This window comes from Benincasa hispida, chromosome 11 (genome assembly GCF_027475165.1).
Source record: "Benincasa hispida cultivar pf3 chromosome 11, pf3_genome.v1.1, whole genome shotgun sequence".
NCBI lineage: Eukaryota > Viridiplantae > Streptophyta > Magnoliopsida > Cucurbitales > Cucurbitaceae > Benincasa > Benincasa hispida.
In genome coordinates, this window is record NC_143488.1 from 3,290,478 (window position 1) to 3,306,213 (window position 15,736).

A 15,736-nucleotide genomic window follows, 5' to 3' on the forward strand; every position below is an offset into this window, starting at 1 on the left:
ATAAACCTTCGTGGATGTAGCTAACACACCGTTAGTGAACCACGTATATATGTGTGTTGATTCTTTTTACGTATTTTTATATTCTTTAATTGTCGATTTTGATACACATCTTGCTCAAGAAATTTAATTTTATCAATAAGAGAAAATTTGTCTTTTTCTAAAGAAATATTGCTAGTTTCTAACTCAATAATTTTATTTTTCAACTAAGCAATTTCATTATTTAATTCCAAAAAGAAAGATCTAAGGGGGTGTTTGGCTCACCGACATGAGTTGAGTTGAGTTGGAATAATATACCAACTCATTATTTGGCCCACCAACTTTAAATGTTGGTGGAGTTGAGTTGGTATATTTTACCAATTCACCCCAACTCTCCATTCTTCCCATGTTTTCAATGGTTCCACCCATCGGCCACTGTCACACTCCGAGAACTAACTCTGGATTCCGTCAACCACCTCCGATGACAACTCCGACGACTAACTCTGGGCTCCAACAACCACCTTCGAGGATAATTCCGATGACAAAAATCCAGACTCTGACAATCACCTCCGATGACAACTCTGACGACTAACTTTGAGCTTTGAAAACCTTTGTACGACCAACTCTGACAACCAATTCTGGCCTTCGAAAACCACATCCGGTAACCCAACTCCGACGACCTCCTTCATGCTACCAACTTCGACGACCAATTGACTTTGACAACAAACTCCAATGACCAACTCCAACAACCAACTTCATAGGCTCCGACAACCACCTCCGACTACAAACTCTAATGAAAATCACCTTTAAGTGAGTAACTCTGACGGCCAACTTGATACTTCAACAACCGCCTTCGACAACAAACTCCGACAACCAACTCTAATACCACCTTTATGCGACTAACATCGGACTCCGATAGTCACATCCGACTACAATCTCCAACGAAAATCATATTCGATGATCAACTTCGATGACCATTTTCGCTCGACCAACTCTGGGATTCGAAAGCTACCTCCGATGAAAAACTTCGACAACCAACTCCAATACACCTTCATGTGACCAACTTCAAGCTCCGACAACCACCTCTGACTACAAACTCCAGCAAAAATGATCTTCGATAATCAACTTCGACAACCACTTCCGACTACTATAAGACTGATGACTGTTAAAGTATGTTGTAGAGTTGTTGATTATATAAAAAATATTTTTTATCTATATTAAGTGCAATATTTATACGTAATGAATTCACATATCAAACGAGTGTTAAGAATATTTAGATGAAAAGTATGTATGTAATTGAAAAGTATGTAACATATAACAAAAAAGGCATAAAATGAAAAAAAAAATTCCTAGAACATTTTCTAGCAAGAATTAGAGAAAAATAGAGATTTGTTCCCTAATGATTCTCCAAATTTAGAGGAAATGAAAGTGAAATTGTTGAAGAAATGAGATAAAATTTCATTGGTTGTTACAATGATGGGGGAGATTTAATTAAAAAATTCTTGACATGATAAAAATATAAAGCAATAAAGGAAGAACAAGAAAAAGAAAAGGATGATAATGAAATTCATGGAGAAAAATTAGCTAGAATCAAAAGTTTTGATTTCACTATAGTTTTTCATTTTATTTAACCATATTTCTACCAGAAATGTAATGGGTTAATTATTGTTCATAGCCCAAAAAAGAAAGAAAGAAAGAAAGAAAAGTTTTAAAAATTAAAAGAAAAAATTGTAATTCATATTTTATTCAAACAAAGATTGAAAGAATTATTGAATAAAAAAGTTTCAAAACAAAAATAGTAATCATAAAAGCATATTATTTAGAGTTCAAAAAATTGCATCAGATACCCAAAGATATGAACTCAACTCTTCACCCCAAATATAGGCATATGAACTCAGACCAAATAACTCTACACCGCAAACACAGACATATGAACTCCACTGATATACAGTCATATGAACTCCAAATATCTTGTCTCAACTCAATGCCCCAAACAGCCCATAAGTTTTTCATTTTCATTCCTCAAATCATTTAAAACAATTTTCATTTCACATGATAAAAATTTAAGTTCATCATTCTCTTTTTTAAGAAAAGTAATTCTATCATTCAATGCAATTTCTAATTACAACACTCATCATGCAACAAAAACTTATTAGCCCTATTCTTTTTTGTAAAAGAAAATTGAATGGTGAAAATTTAAACTCAATTAGCCGTTAGGCACAAACATAGTATAATATAGTAATATTTTTTTTAAGTCATTTTCTTTTAAAATCCAACAAAAGTAAAAACTCACCATGTGTCTGACTAATTCATTTTCTTTTATTGACTAATTCAAAAATCAAAGTCCACCATGTGTCACTCATCCATTACTCCAAGTGGCACCTTACACTTTGAGATGAAAACTAATTTGTCATGGAATCAGCTCGGGATTTTCTTGTTAAGCTTGTTTCGCTTATATCTTATTTGTATAAGCTCTGATTTGAGTGATTCAAATTGTGTTGAATTGTTGTTCTGAGCTCTACGCAATGGATTTCAAAACATTAAAATTTTTAGTGAATAAGAGCAGATTTGTTATCATCAAAATATTAATTAATTAAAATTAACTAATTTGAGATTAAGGGCTAAAAAGCCAACAATATATATATATATATATATATATAATAAACCAAGTAAAACCCTAATATTTATTGATTTTAAAGAACTATCACTCTTTAATGATTGTTAATTCTAGTCATAAATTGGTGACATTAAAAAAATGTCGAAATAGTCAAAATTTCCAAAATTTTCGACTTTTTCGCCAAAATCGCGCCTTTTTGTTTTCCTACATTTAATTACTATTATTTTTAATCATAAATTAATGAGACAAAAAAACTATCATAAATTTTGAAAAATCCAAAAAACTTCGTTTTTTCCCACCAAAAACACGAATTTTTGGCTTTAATGACTTTTTTTTCTCTTCCCTTTCTAAATTTGTTACTGTTAATGTGTCATGGAATGTCATTTTGTTGTAGTGTTTGAATGATATATTAACAAAACACAAATGAAAACTAACACAAATTTGAATGATACATTCTTCGACAACATGATATTGGTCCAAAAACTTTAGAGATATTAAAGTAACTAACACAACATTGAAAATGGTTTCGGAGACTTGATACTTAAAAAAATTACCCAACACATTCTTGAACTCGCTAGAAGTCACGGTAATGTCTCCAAATTTTGAATCTAACATCAACATATTATAGGTAAAACAAATTTAGATCAAATGAAAAGTGGGTATTCACAATATTGAAATTGATGCCCTAAATCTCGTGGCTCATGTAGTTTGTAATTATAATATACAAATATTTTATTTATTTAATAAAATATGAGATGTTTTATTCAATATTTAGTAACATTAACCCACAAACCAATAAATTAATATCTAAGGTTATCATCCGTAGCTTAAACATGTATGTAGAGACATACAGGTAGATCATGTTTAAGTGATAACTCAAATGGATAAGGCTAGGTACCTTATCCAGGTGACACTACGAATACGGCCCGCTTTGTAAATTTTGCAATTGTTGTAAAGTGCTACAAATTATCTGATTCTGATCATTCATATAGAGACATGTGAGCAGGGGTGTTCTATACAAAAGAGCTTGTATAAGACCAGACCACGAAATGACTAGTCTCATCGTATAACTGTTGGGATTGGTGTCCTAAATCTCTTGTACTCTCATAGTTTGTAAACATTGTATAAACAAATTGTTATTAATAAAATAATTGTTATTTTATGAGCATACAGTCAATCCAATAAACTAATATCCTAGGTTATTTTATGTAATTTAAACAAATATGTAGAGACATACAGGTGGATCTTGTTTAAATGATAACTTAAATGGTTTGTAGTAGATGGATAAGGTTGGGTACCTTATTCTTGTGCCACTACGGATACGGCCTGCTTTCTAGATGTTACAAGTGCTACAAATGTTCTGATCGTGCTCATTCATGTGGAGACATATAAGCGAGGGTATCCTATACAAAGAGTTTGTATAAGACCGGACCACAAAATGGTTAGTCTCATTATATAACGTCATTAATAATAGAAACTTACATTTCACCAGGATGACTATAGGTGACATGACTTGAATCCTGAGTAAGTTGTGAACTCTGTTGGGTTTTATGTCTTAAAACTCGTGGTTTGTAAACAATAAAACTTATTCTGAAAATTCAATAAGTTGTTATTGAATATATTGTTTTTTCGAAATCCAATAAACCTAAAGTCCTTTGACTATTACATGAGTACTTGAACTTCATGTGGAGACATACAAGTGGATCAGATTCGAGTAAATAGTCAAAATGATCTGTAGTTGTTACAAAGAGTTGTAAAATGCTACATACGAAGTGATTCTAATTCGTGCATGTTATGACATGAAAAGTGAGGGCGTCCTATGCAAATGAGTTTTGTACAAGATCGGACCACATGGAAGTGGGAGGAGGTGGTTGTTTTTTTCACGCAGAAGTGTTTCTTTCATTTGTGCCATCTTCTTCTTCACAGAGAAGAAAAACTAGAGAAAAGTGAAGGCTTCTATAACTTTTTCTCCTAGAAAAATATTCCCTTCTTTCACAAACACTCTCCCTCCTCTCAAAAGAAATACATAGTCCACACACTCCTATTATTCTCATCCCTTACAGAGAATAGTGAGGAAGATCTCAGGGTAGTACCCTAATTGGCATGATTGTGATCATTCGTGGGGAAGAGGATTTGTGAAGATCTATGATCTTCAAAGTTATCATTTTTTTTCTTCCTTTTCCTCTTCAAATGCATGCTATAAATTTAGAATTAATGCATAATTTTTTTGTTTGATTTCTATAAATTCGTTCTTCTATAAAAATAAATAAATAAATAAATAAAAGTTGGGTCAATCCCCACTTCTGCTATGGAACTTTACAGTTCTTTCACACAAATCAATCGATAAAAGCTTAAGAGAACTCACCTAAACTCCAATCATTACTTGAGAACAGGTGGCGAGAGGCTGAGGACATGTGGAAACACTAAAAAATGCGTGCAAAACACGTATTAACAGTAGAGATGGTGAGCAGCAAGCGGCCAATGACTAGAACAACGGTGACGTGTTCAGTGTTGGCAGCGATGTTTGGGTGATATGGGCAGTATAAAGATCAAAGAGTCTGAGGGTAGGAGTGAAGGAAAATAGAAAATAGAGGGAGAAGAAGAGAGAAGTCAGAAAAAAGGGGGAGAAGAGTGGGAAAAAAAGTAGGTAAGAATTTTAAAATAACTTTTGCCCACGCAAGTTGCGTCAGTAGAAACTAACATCGACAGATGCTAAACTTTTTGCCCACATAACATGCATCGGCAGAAACTAAAAAAAGTTGTTAATAGAAACCCAAAATAATTTTTTCCATTAAGCCTACTCAATTTTCTACCCACGGACATGTTTTAGTTAGCATAAATGACTTGGCAAATGCATCGATAGAAATTGGATTTGTCGACGTTTTTTGTTGCATCAACAGAAAAATCGTCGACATAGCCAAAAAAATTTTGTAGTGATTGAATGTAATAGCATTTTACATTATGTTAATTAGTTTAGGTTTTTATGTTTATTTCATATGTAAAAGCCCATTGAGCTTTAGTATGCAGTATTTTAGTATGCTTTCATTTTCATTTTCATTGTAGTTGGTTGAAACCCTACTATTAAAATCTCCCCACTCTATCTCTCTATGTTCTTGGTTCTCTCTTACTTCTCTCTAAAAGTTTTCATTGATTTACTTTTTAAATTTTTGATATGATATATTAACGATACACTGGATAAAAAACAAACGAACGAATAATCAAACATAGAAAAAAATAAAAATTAAATATCATTGATATAGTATTTATATTTTATTGATAATGTACCTCGACAATAAACCTAAAATAAAATGAACATGCAAGAAATCACCTAATAGTAAATAAAATAAAATAATACGATTCTTATATACCATCTTTATATTTTTTTCGATATGATATACCTGTATTAAACATAATAGCAAATAAGTATACAGACAATCGATAATAAACACTATTATTAATAGATCTCAATTAGTGATACATTCTATAAAAAGTAAAATTGTGTTATAATAGCTATTAGTTTAATATCGTGCCAAATTTATTATTGAAGTTAGAAATAATATAATATAAACACAAATTTTTAAATTCCAAAATTATAATTTAACCCCCCCAAAAAATGGTCAAGATAATTAGGGATGGAGACCCAACGGAAAGAAGGTTCAACGCCGAAGTTGACAGTGGAAAAAGAAGTCGCGGACGTTTTCTATATATTAAAATAACTAAGGGTATAAAAGTAATTTCGCAATATTAGATTAATATTTTAAAAATTATCCGAATTTTCAAGGAATTGAATCCGACGTGAATCGAACACGCAACCTTCTGATCTGGAGTCAGACGCGCTACCATTGCGCCACGGATCCCTTTGGCATGTATTAAACATTTTATTTTATATATTCTATTAATTTCTCATTTTAAATTATTATTACAAAGGCTAAATATATGGTTAATAAATTATACCTTAATGAGAAATTTTGCTAAATATTTATAAAACATGATACATAAATTTTAAAATATTAGTTTTTGAGTTTGACAATCATTATTATGCTAACATTTTAATAAATCAACGTTATTCAAAGATAAATTAGTAGCTACTAAATAATCAACATAAATATAGCTCAACTGATATGAATTTATAGTATCAACTTCGAATTCGAGACTTGATCTGCCACTCCATATATTGCAAAAAGAAAAAAAAAATTAAAATATACCATAAAATGAGTAAGTGATGTTTGAGTAGTTTTAAATCGGTTAAAATATCATATTGTTCCTATATTTTGGAGTTTATCTAATTTTAATCTCTACTTTCAAATGTAGAATTTTAGTTTCTCTACTTTCAATTAATTTAGTCCCTACTATTAGTTTATTTTTTCTTAAAAAATTGTTATTTATTAACATTTTATTACAAAATTTAGAGATATATTCATATATAATATTTTTCATGTATGAAAATTATTCTTATTATTGAACTAATTTCGATAAAAATCAATTTGAGAGACTAAATTTAAGATTTATTTAAATATATATATATAATAAAATTGGACATTTAAAAGTATATGAATTAAAATTAAACGAGCTTTAAAGTTCATGAACCAAAAATATTATTTTGACCCTTTAAATTTTATGACTACGTATTATGTGTGTGTATAAAATTATTTATTTACTTCAATATATTATATCTATTTCGTCAAATTAAAACATAAAGTACTTTCAACCCTACCAATAGATGGTAATTTGATAATACATTATCATTTTGTTAATTAAGTTGAAATACTTTTGGTTATTAGTGTATTTGAGTTTTATTCTATTGTGTAGTTTCTCCACCGTCAAATATGCAGATTTTTTTTATTGTACTTTCCATACATATTAAAATTAGTTTATAGAAATTAATTTTTATATCAAAATTAGTAAATAATAATAATAATTTTGTTGCAATAAAGTTCCAAAGAATATGTTTTCAAAATTTAAGAAGGAATACTTATAAAATATGTGTGAGGCATGTGAGCACCGGCGGAGCCACGTAGGGGTAGAAGAGGCACGTGCCCCTCTCAACTTATCGTTTTTTTAATATAAATTTTAAATAATATTTAATAATATGTATACAAAAAACTAACAATCTTTTCGAAATCGAAAAGTGGTCTAAGGCAACAGAGACGTAAGATGATCCTCTAGGTCATAGTTCAAAACCTAAATTTTCACAGTCGAGTCTCAACAACATTTTATTGAAAATATATCCTTATTATATTTCTTTTTACATTTTTTATAGTTTTTTAATTACATGGTGGTGCCCCTCTATACAAATTTCTTGCTCCGCCACTACATGTGACTGTGATTGTTTGACGAGATTTTTGAGAAAATTCAATTCGTTGTTGAACTTTGTATTTGTATTAATTTGTAGTATAATTAGGTACTATTTCTAATATATGTTCCTTTGATTCTTTCTCTTCAACGTTGCAAAAGTTTAAATCTTCCAAATCTTCTCGGAGCTTCAACTCCGAAGCCTTCAGGAACTTAGAGTTTTAATTTTTCAAGTCTTCGATCTTCAGATCTTTAGACCTTGGGAGCTTTAGTATTGAATTCTTTAGAACTCGAGACTATCAATCTTTAGTTCTTAATTCAAAGATTGAGATTGAGAACTTCGGTCTTCAGTTCTTCAGAACTTGGGAGCTTCAATCTTTAAAACTTGAGTGCTTGAAGAGTTTCGATATTCAATTCTTAAGACTTGAGAGCTTCAGTTTTCAGAGCTTGAGAACTTCGATCTTCAAAACTTCAAATATTGGGAGCTTCGATCTTCAATTATTCAAAATTTCAATCTGTAGAGCTTCCAACCCCGTCTCAAAATGAAGGGTAGAACACCCATTTATAGAGTTTTCATTGGCTTTAAGCGAGTTTGGGCTTGGTTAGTTTATGGGTCTGGCCCTTGGGCCCAATTAATTGGGTTTTTGGTCTGGACAGTTTATGGGTTAAATTAAGTCTATTTTTGAGTTCAATTGAATATGGACCCAAATATCAATATTTAATTGGACAAAATTAATTAATTCAATCCGACGGTCAAAACGAAAACGCATAGCATCTAGGGATCCACCAACTTTCTTTCTTCAATTTCAATTCGGGACGCATGCCGACTTTTAATTAATCCCAAAATTGATAATATGTAATTTCGTTGTTAATTTGAGAAATAATGTGGCGATTTGTAATGGTCAAAAATTCTCATTGAACAATGAGAGTGAAAATGGATCAAATTTTAAAGATTTTAAGATTTATTGAAAATATTAAGGGTTGAAATTCAACTTTAAAATCACAAAGACTAAAAAAAACCCATAAATGCTAATCATATACCAACTATTTTAAAGATTTATTGAAAATATTAAGGGTTGAAATTCAACTTTTGAAATCACAAAGACCAAAACTGGATCAAATTTTAAAGTGCATGGCCAAAACAACATTTTAATATTAACTTTAACATTGTGGACTTATTTTCACTTTAGTCAAGGTGAAAATAGTATTTTAATCTTAAATTCAATCAATATAAGTAGTATTTTATAAGCTTAATTTCGAGTAATGGTTATCAAACAACAACGTAGCTCTGAAATTTTGTACTTTCTTTTCTAGAATTTGACTAATAATTCTAATGTTTTTTTTAAAAAATATGAAACTATGGTGTATAGTATTTGTGAAAAAACACACCTAAGAACCTTAAAAAAATCAAAACATAAAAGATAAATAAATAAATAAAACATTGATTATCAAATAGACTTAAATTCTACCACAATTATTATGGATAAAAAAGAAAAAGGGAAAAAACTAAGATACAAAGTTGGAAGCATAAAATCATTGGGTCAAATTTGAGAATGCAGTCTATTATGAAGGTATATTTAATCATTTTATTTAATTCTTTATATATGAATTTTATTAAGAATTCAAATGTTTCTTTAAGAAAAAATAAAAATTATGTTAAATTATCAAATGAAAATTAAAATAAAAAACTAAAAACGAAATAGTTATCAAATAGGAGTAAAAATTCGAGTTTTTTCATTCAATTTTAGTTCAACACAACATATAATGTTAGTAGATTTAAACTTCTACTTTCAATAAAAAAATATACTTAAACTAATCAAACTCGACGCGGTTTTTCTCTTCTCCTCTCTCTCTTTCATTCTCCTTCCCACATCTACAATTAGGTCATTTACGCAACCTCATAGCATACAATTTTTATTTTATTTTGTGTGTTATTATTCTTAAGATGACTTTTCATGTTTTTTGGGTTTAAATTTACAATTTTGTCTCATGTGTCATTTTCCAATTTTTTAAATTTTTCAAAGAATTTTTTCCCAAGAGTTTTATTAATTATGTATTAGATTGCTTCAATGTTCCGTCTTATCTTTATCATTAATCTTTGACGGAGTAATGGTCTTCTATAAATCTATTTTGTTACTTTCAATATCTTTACTCTCATTTGAATTTTTTAAAAAAATAGAAATAACAAGTAAATAATATTTTTAAGTTATATCGGTTAGGCAACATTTGATGATTATTTTGATTTTTTTTTAAAAAAATTAAATTTATAAATAATACTTTGACTTATGAGTTTCTTTGTTTTATTATTGTTTTCTAAGTTTCTCCTCAAATTCTAAGTCAAATTTTGAAAATAAAAAATAATAACTTAATTTTTTTTTTGTTTTGAGAATTTTAATATTTATTTGAGAGAGATGAAAATTATAATACAGAGGCTGAAAAAAAAAACAAACATAATTTTTAGAAATTAAAAACGAACTTGTTATCAAACAAAGTCTTAGTAGATGCTTTTTTTTGTTCTAACCCCGTGTGGGTTGGAGGATTTGACTATCTCACTCCTAGTTGAAGACATTTATCGATTTAGTTTTTAGTTCATATATTATTCACTAAACAGTTGTAGTACTATATCCATGTCGGTCATAATTGAATTTAAACCTTTGTAATGATAAAAAGAACCAAACTTTAAAAACTTAGGTAAAATACATTTTTGGTCCCTAGATTTTGGATGTAATTTCTATTTGGTTCCTAGATTTTTCGATGTTACACATTTGGCCATTAAATTTTGAATTTTGTATCAACTTAGTTCTTAAGTTTTAAAATTTTATAATTTTAGTCTCGAGATTTAAGTTTTATTTCAGTTTGATCCCTAGGTTTTAAGATTTTACATTTGTAACCATAATTTTTCATTAAATATCCACTTTCAATTATTGACGTCGATTTTTATTAATTAATTAAAAATAATTATGAAGTGGAAATTTGAAATTAATTTTAAAAGTGATAAAAAAAACAGTGAAATTTAATTAATTATAATTATTTTAATATTTTTAATTTATTAACAAAAATTAATACTAAAGACGGAAATGAATATTTAGTGATTGGTCGAGTTTAAAAATGTAAACCTTAAAACATAAATATCAAATTGAATCAAAATTCAAATGTCAAAAAGTAAAACTGTAACATTGTGAAATTTCGGAACTAAATTGAAACTAAACTCAAAATTTTAAAACTAAATGTGTAACATTTTGAAATTTATGAACTAAATAAAAATTAGATCCCAAATCTAGGAACTAAAAAAATATTTTTCCTTAAAAACCTTAAAGCATGAACAATGAGAATAGGTTTTTTCTAAGTAATAGGGAAGGAAAATTAGGACATGAGAAAAAAAAATTAGGAATTAAGCAACTTATTATTTTAAAGGGTTCATTATAATAATTATTTTAAATATTGTTGACATCTAATTTAACTTATTCCATATAAAAGGAAATTGTTTCATGAATTTCCTAGTGGAATAGATCATCATTTTCTTTTTGGTTCCAATCTCCAATTTAATATTCATTGATTGCTTTGAATTCTTTTTATTATTATTATTATTATTTCTTATTTAACAAGATAAATTACAACCTGAATTTCTTTGATAATCTCAACTTATTGAACATATTTTAAAACTCACAAATTTATTAGACAAAAAAAAATCAAAATTATGTCTATTAGGTTCGTAAAGTTTTCAAAGGGTAAAATTATAAATGAAATTGATATTCTAAAAATTATAGATATTCACAAATGAGACAAAGATAAAATGGTTTTCAATAAGAGTGTTCAAAAAATTCGTTCGATTTGGATTGGGTTATGAACTCTTTTAGGTTGGATTGGGTTGGGTTCAAGTAAATGAAAATTTTATGGGTTAGGTTAATTTATGGGTCACCTAAAATAACCCAAACCAACCCGATCCAACTCGAACTTATTATTATTAACTTTAAAATGTTTTTTTTTGCTTATGTACAATTAGATATACATATATTTATTTTAGTTTTATTTTATTTTATCAATTTTTTGGATAATTTATTCTTCAATGACTCTTAAATATATATATTGCACTTTGAAAAAAGATTATACATTATATAAATTGAAATTGAGTTGTTAATCTTAATTCATATATGAAAATAGTTAAATCGAATTTTTACGTATTAACATTTTACTTCCTTTTATTAAAAAAAAAGTAAATAAATGACCCGAGTAACCCAAACCAATCCAATCCAAATGTTTCATGGCTGGGTTGGATTGGGTCCATTTTTTTAATGAAGATTATTTGGATTGAAGAAATTTACATTCGAACAATTGGGTTGGATTTAAGAAGTTCTTCAACTCAACCCACGAACACCCCTAAATTTCAAGTCCCATTCTCCCCCTCATTTAATTTTCTATTCATATTAAATTTTCTTTAATTTTTTGTAGTGATATATAAAAAAATAAGGGAAACTATTTATACAAAATAACAAAATTTTAATATTCTTTGATAGAGACAGATAGAAGTCAGTATTTATTAGTGATAGAAACGGATAGAAGTCTATCAATATCCATCCATGTCTTTTTTTCTACTATTTCTGTAAATAGTTTGATATTTTTTCTATGTGTGAACATTTTTCTTAAATGAATTCTTTTATAATTTTCAATTAAATAGTTAATTTATTTTAAAAAACAATATCTATTTAAATAGTTAATTTTCTACTTCTAAAACCTCCTAATACTAAAAAAAACATAATATTATACTTAATTATTTAAATAAATGTCAAAATAATATAACTTAATTGTTATAGGACTTATATACTATCAACTTTGAAATTAGAATTCTGATTTCCTGACTCCATATATTGTTAAAAAGATTTATTTAAATAATCTATACAGACGAGAATATATCAAATTATTTGTTTTCTTATACATGTTTATTTCTTCCACTCATTTGTATTCTTCATTCTATTAGAGGTGGTCTCTCTACAAAGAAAAAAAAAAAACTCTTACTAGAGATTTATGAGTACTTTAAAAATTCATAAATTTAATTAAATACAACATTAAAAGTTGTCGTATTTGTCACACACACATATATAATCGTCAAAGTGAACTTCGTTGCAGTAATTACATGATCTTCCATAAATGAGAGGTTCAATCCTCTATCTTCATTGTGATAGACTCATAAATTTTATAAAAGGGATTGGAAGGCAGATTTATACTGGACTAGCTAGTGATTTTGATATTATACCAATTATATATATATATATATATAAAGAGCATTATATATTTACATTATATAAAGAGCATAAAGTCGAGGGAGGATTCGAGCCTCTAGACGCATACCAAATCCATCCCTACGTCCTCACAATCGTTGTACTAAAAAAAAAGTACACTATAATCTTGAAAAATTGTACGTTTATATCAGAAAATAACTTCTTTTTTTCTTATTCTTGTTTGTTCGTTTTTTTTATTACATTTTGTCAAGTACGTTATGATTTAAAATTATAAAGAGTTATACATTAGAAAATTGTACGTTTACTTTATATAATGACTTATTCTTCTTTTTCTTGTTTGTTTTTTATATACCTTCTATCAGTAGGTTATAATTTAAAGTTATAAACACTTGGACCTAAGAAAATCTGTACAATTATTGCAGAAAATAATTCTTCTTGTTTGTTTGTTTGTTTTCTTAATTTTTATTTTACATGCATAACTTTCTACCAGTCATTCAAGAAAAAGAAAGAAAGAAAAAAAAACTATTAAGTTATTTTATCACATTTGTGATTTTAGTGTGTATATAAATATGTAATGGATAAACCATGAATAATAAGTATATATTGGGATAAACTTTTCAATTAAATATTTTACTGAAAAATAATCTGCCCATGAAATATGGGAATTGAATAAAGTCATGGATCTTCAACAATTCCAGACCAAAGGTGAAGTCCAAAATTTCAATTATCTAGTCATTTATGACTTGAATATATCGAAAGTTTTGGTGAAATTATAATTTTGATCTTTTAGTCCAAAATTTAAATAGATAATTACAATTCCTAACATTTTTAGGATTAATATTTACGTATATAACAATATTTTTAAATAATTATAAATATAACAAATAAATTAGTAATAGATTTTATTGTTGATAAATTTATGTTAGTGATAGACTTCTATCAATGGCACATCGATAGACTCCAAGAATTAAATCTAAATTTTACTATATCTGCAAATTCTTTTACAATGTGTTATATATGTTAATACTTTGGGTTTGATTATTATATTTACAACTATCCCAATTTGAAACATATCTAATAGATCAATAAATTAGTAATTAAACAAACAAAAGTAATAGAATACTTCAAGGACTTATAGTTACTTTTAAAATTTTAAGAACCTATTACACATAACATTAACAATCCACAAATTTTTTAGACACAACTTTAAAAGTTTATAGACCAAATTATCATCTAACATAAATATTTCAACATCAAAAGAAAAATCATGGGATTAGAAGAACCAATTTCTAAATATTTATGACAAAGGGTATATAGGGAGGGAAGAGCGGATTACGTTCTTTTTTTTTTTTTTTAATTCGACAACAAATTGAAGGAGACTATTTAAACTTCTGACCTTCAAGTCAAGTTCGGGTGTCTTAACTAGTAAAAATATATTTGGATAAAGAAAATGAATTAAGAATTTTTTTAAAAAGTTTAAAAATCTACTAAATATATTATAAGATTAAAAAAATTTGTTACCTAATTGAACCTTAAATTTTCGATACGAAAAGAGAGAATTGTGTGTCTTGAACCATAGTCTAGAAAGAAGAGTCCAGTTTTCCAAAATTTTCATGGTCAATCAATGGGTAGTAATTAAAATGACACCCGCAAAATATGAAAATTTGACAATTATGGCCAACAAAATAGAGGGGTCGGCGCCCCAACGAGGGACCCAATCATGAGAATGTATTGAAAAAATGAAAAGGTTTGTTGGTTTCCGTACAACACTAGTTATGATTTAGAATTTTAGGTCCACAATAATGGAACATGTGGTATTCAATTCCAAGTTGGTATACTCCTAATTAAGTCCAAACCCTTTTCATTCCTAATTTCAAGCCATCAATGGAAAAAGGAAAAGAAAATCTTTTTATTTAATAAAAATATCGCACTAAAAAAATTTATGTTTCTAGAAATACGACTATCATTGAATTAAAAAAATTTAGTATCATACATACACCAAGTTTTTCATATACAATCAGCTAAAAGGTAATACATATTTTTAGTGTTTCTACTTTTTAGTCTCTTCTGTTGTCTATGTTTTAAACTGTAACCTCGATTCATGCTAGATACTTTTAATGTTTTAAGTTTTATTTTTATCGCTTATTTATTTATTTCATATTTTAAGTATTCAATTTCTTCTTCCTATCAAATGGGTAGTGGATGACAGTTATGCTTGAACTTGGATAATTTTTTATAAGAATAGAGAACATCCTAGGTCATGTATATCGGAAAAAAAAAATATCTCCTACACTCTCCTAACAAACTAAGTGTAGGGGGAGGTGGTAATGGAATAAGTTTGTTATGTAATGTAATTCAAAACTCATGTTTGGATTGAGCGTTTTGGGCTTTGTAATACCAAACTCATTATATTCCCATAGTTTTCAACCAAATCTTCTTTTTCACCGTTTTCAAACTTCATAATCTCATTTTCATTTTGCCATTGACTCTCCACTCATTCCAACACCAATGTGATTCTCAGTAATCTTTTACATTCCAACCTTCCAAACAGTTCCTACATCTTTTTCTTCTTTTGAGAGTTTAATTTTTTAGCGTACAAACAATCAGGATTTTA

The 15,736-nt window shown here is 28.0% G+C and overlaps 1 non-coding gene across 1 annotated transcript; it reads right to left on the bottom strand.

The window, feature by feature from the left end:
- Positions 1 to 6,378: 6,378 nt before the first annotated feature.
- On the bottom strand, positions 6,379 to 6,450 carry TRNAW-CCA (transfer RNA tryptophan (anticodon CCA)). Its single transcript has one exon. It is a non-coding gene; the product is annotated as a tRNA-Trp (tRNA).
- Positions 6,451 to 15,736: the final 9,286 nt, after the last annotated feature.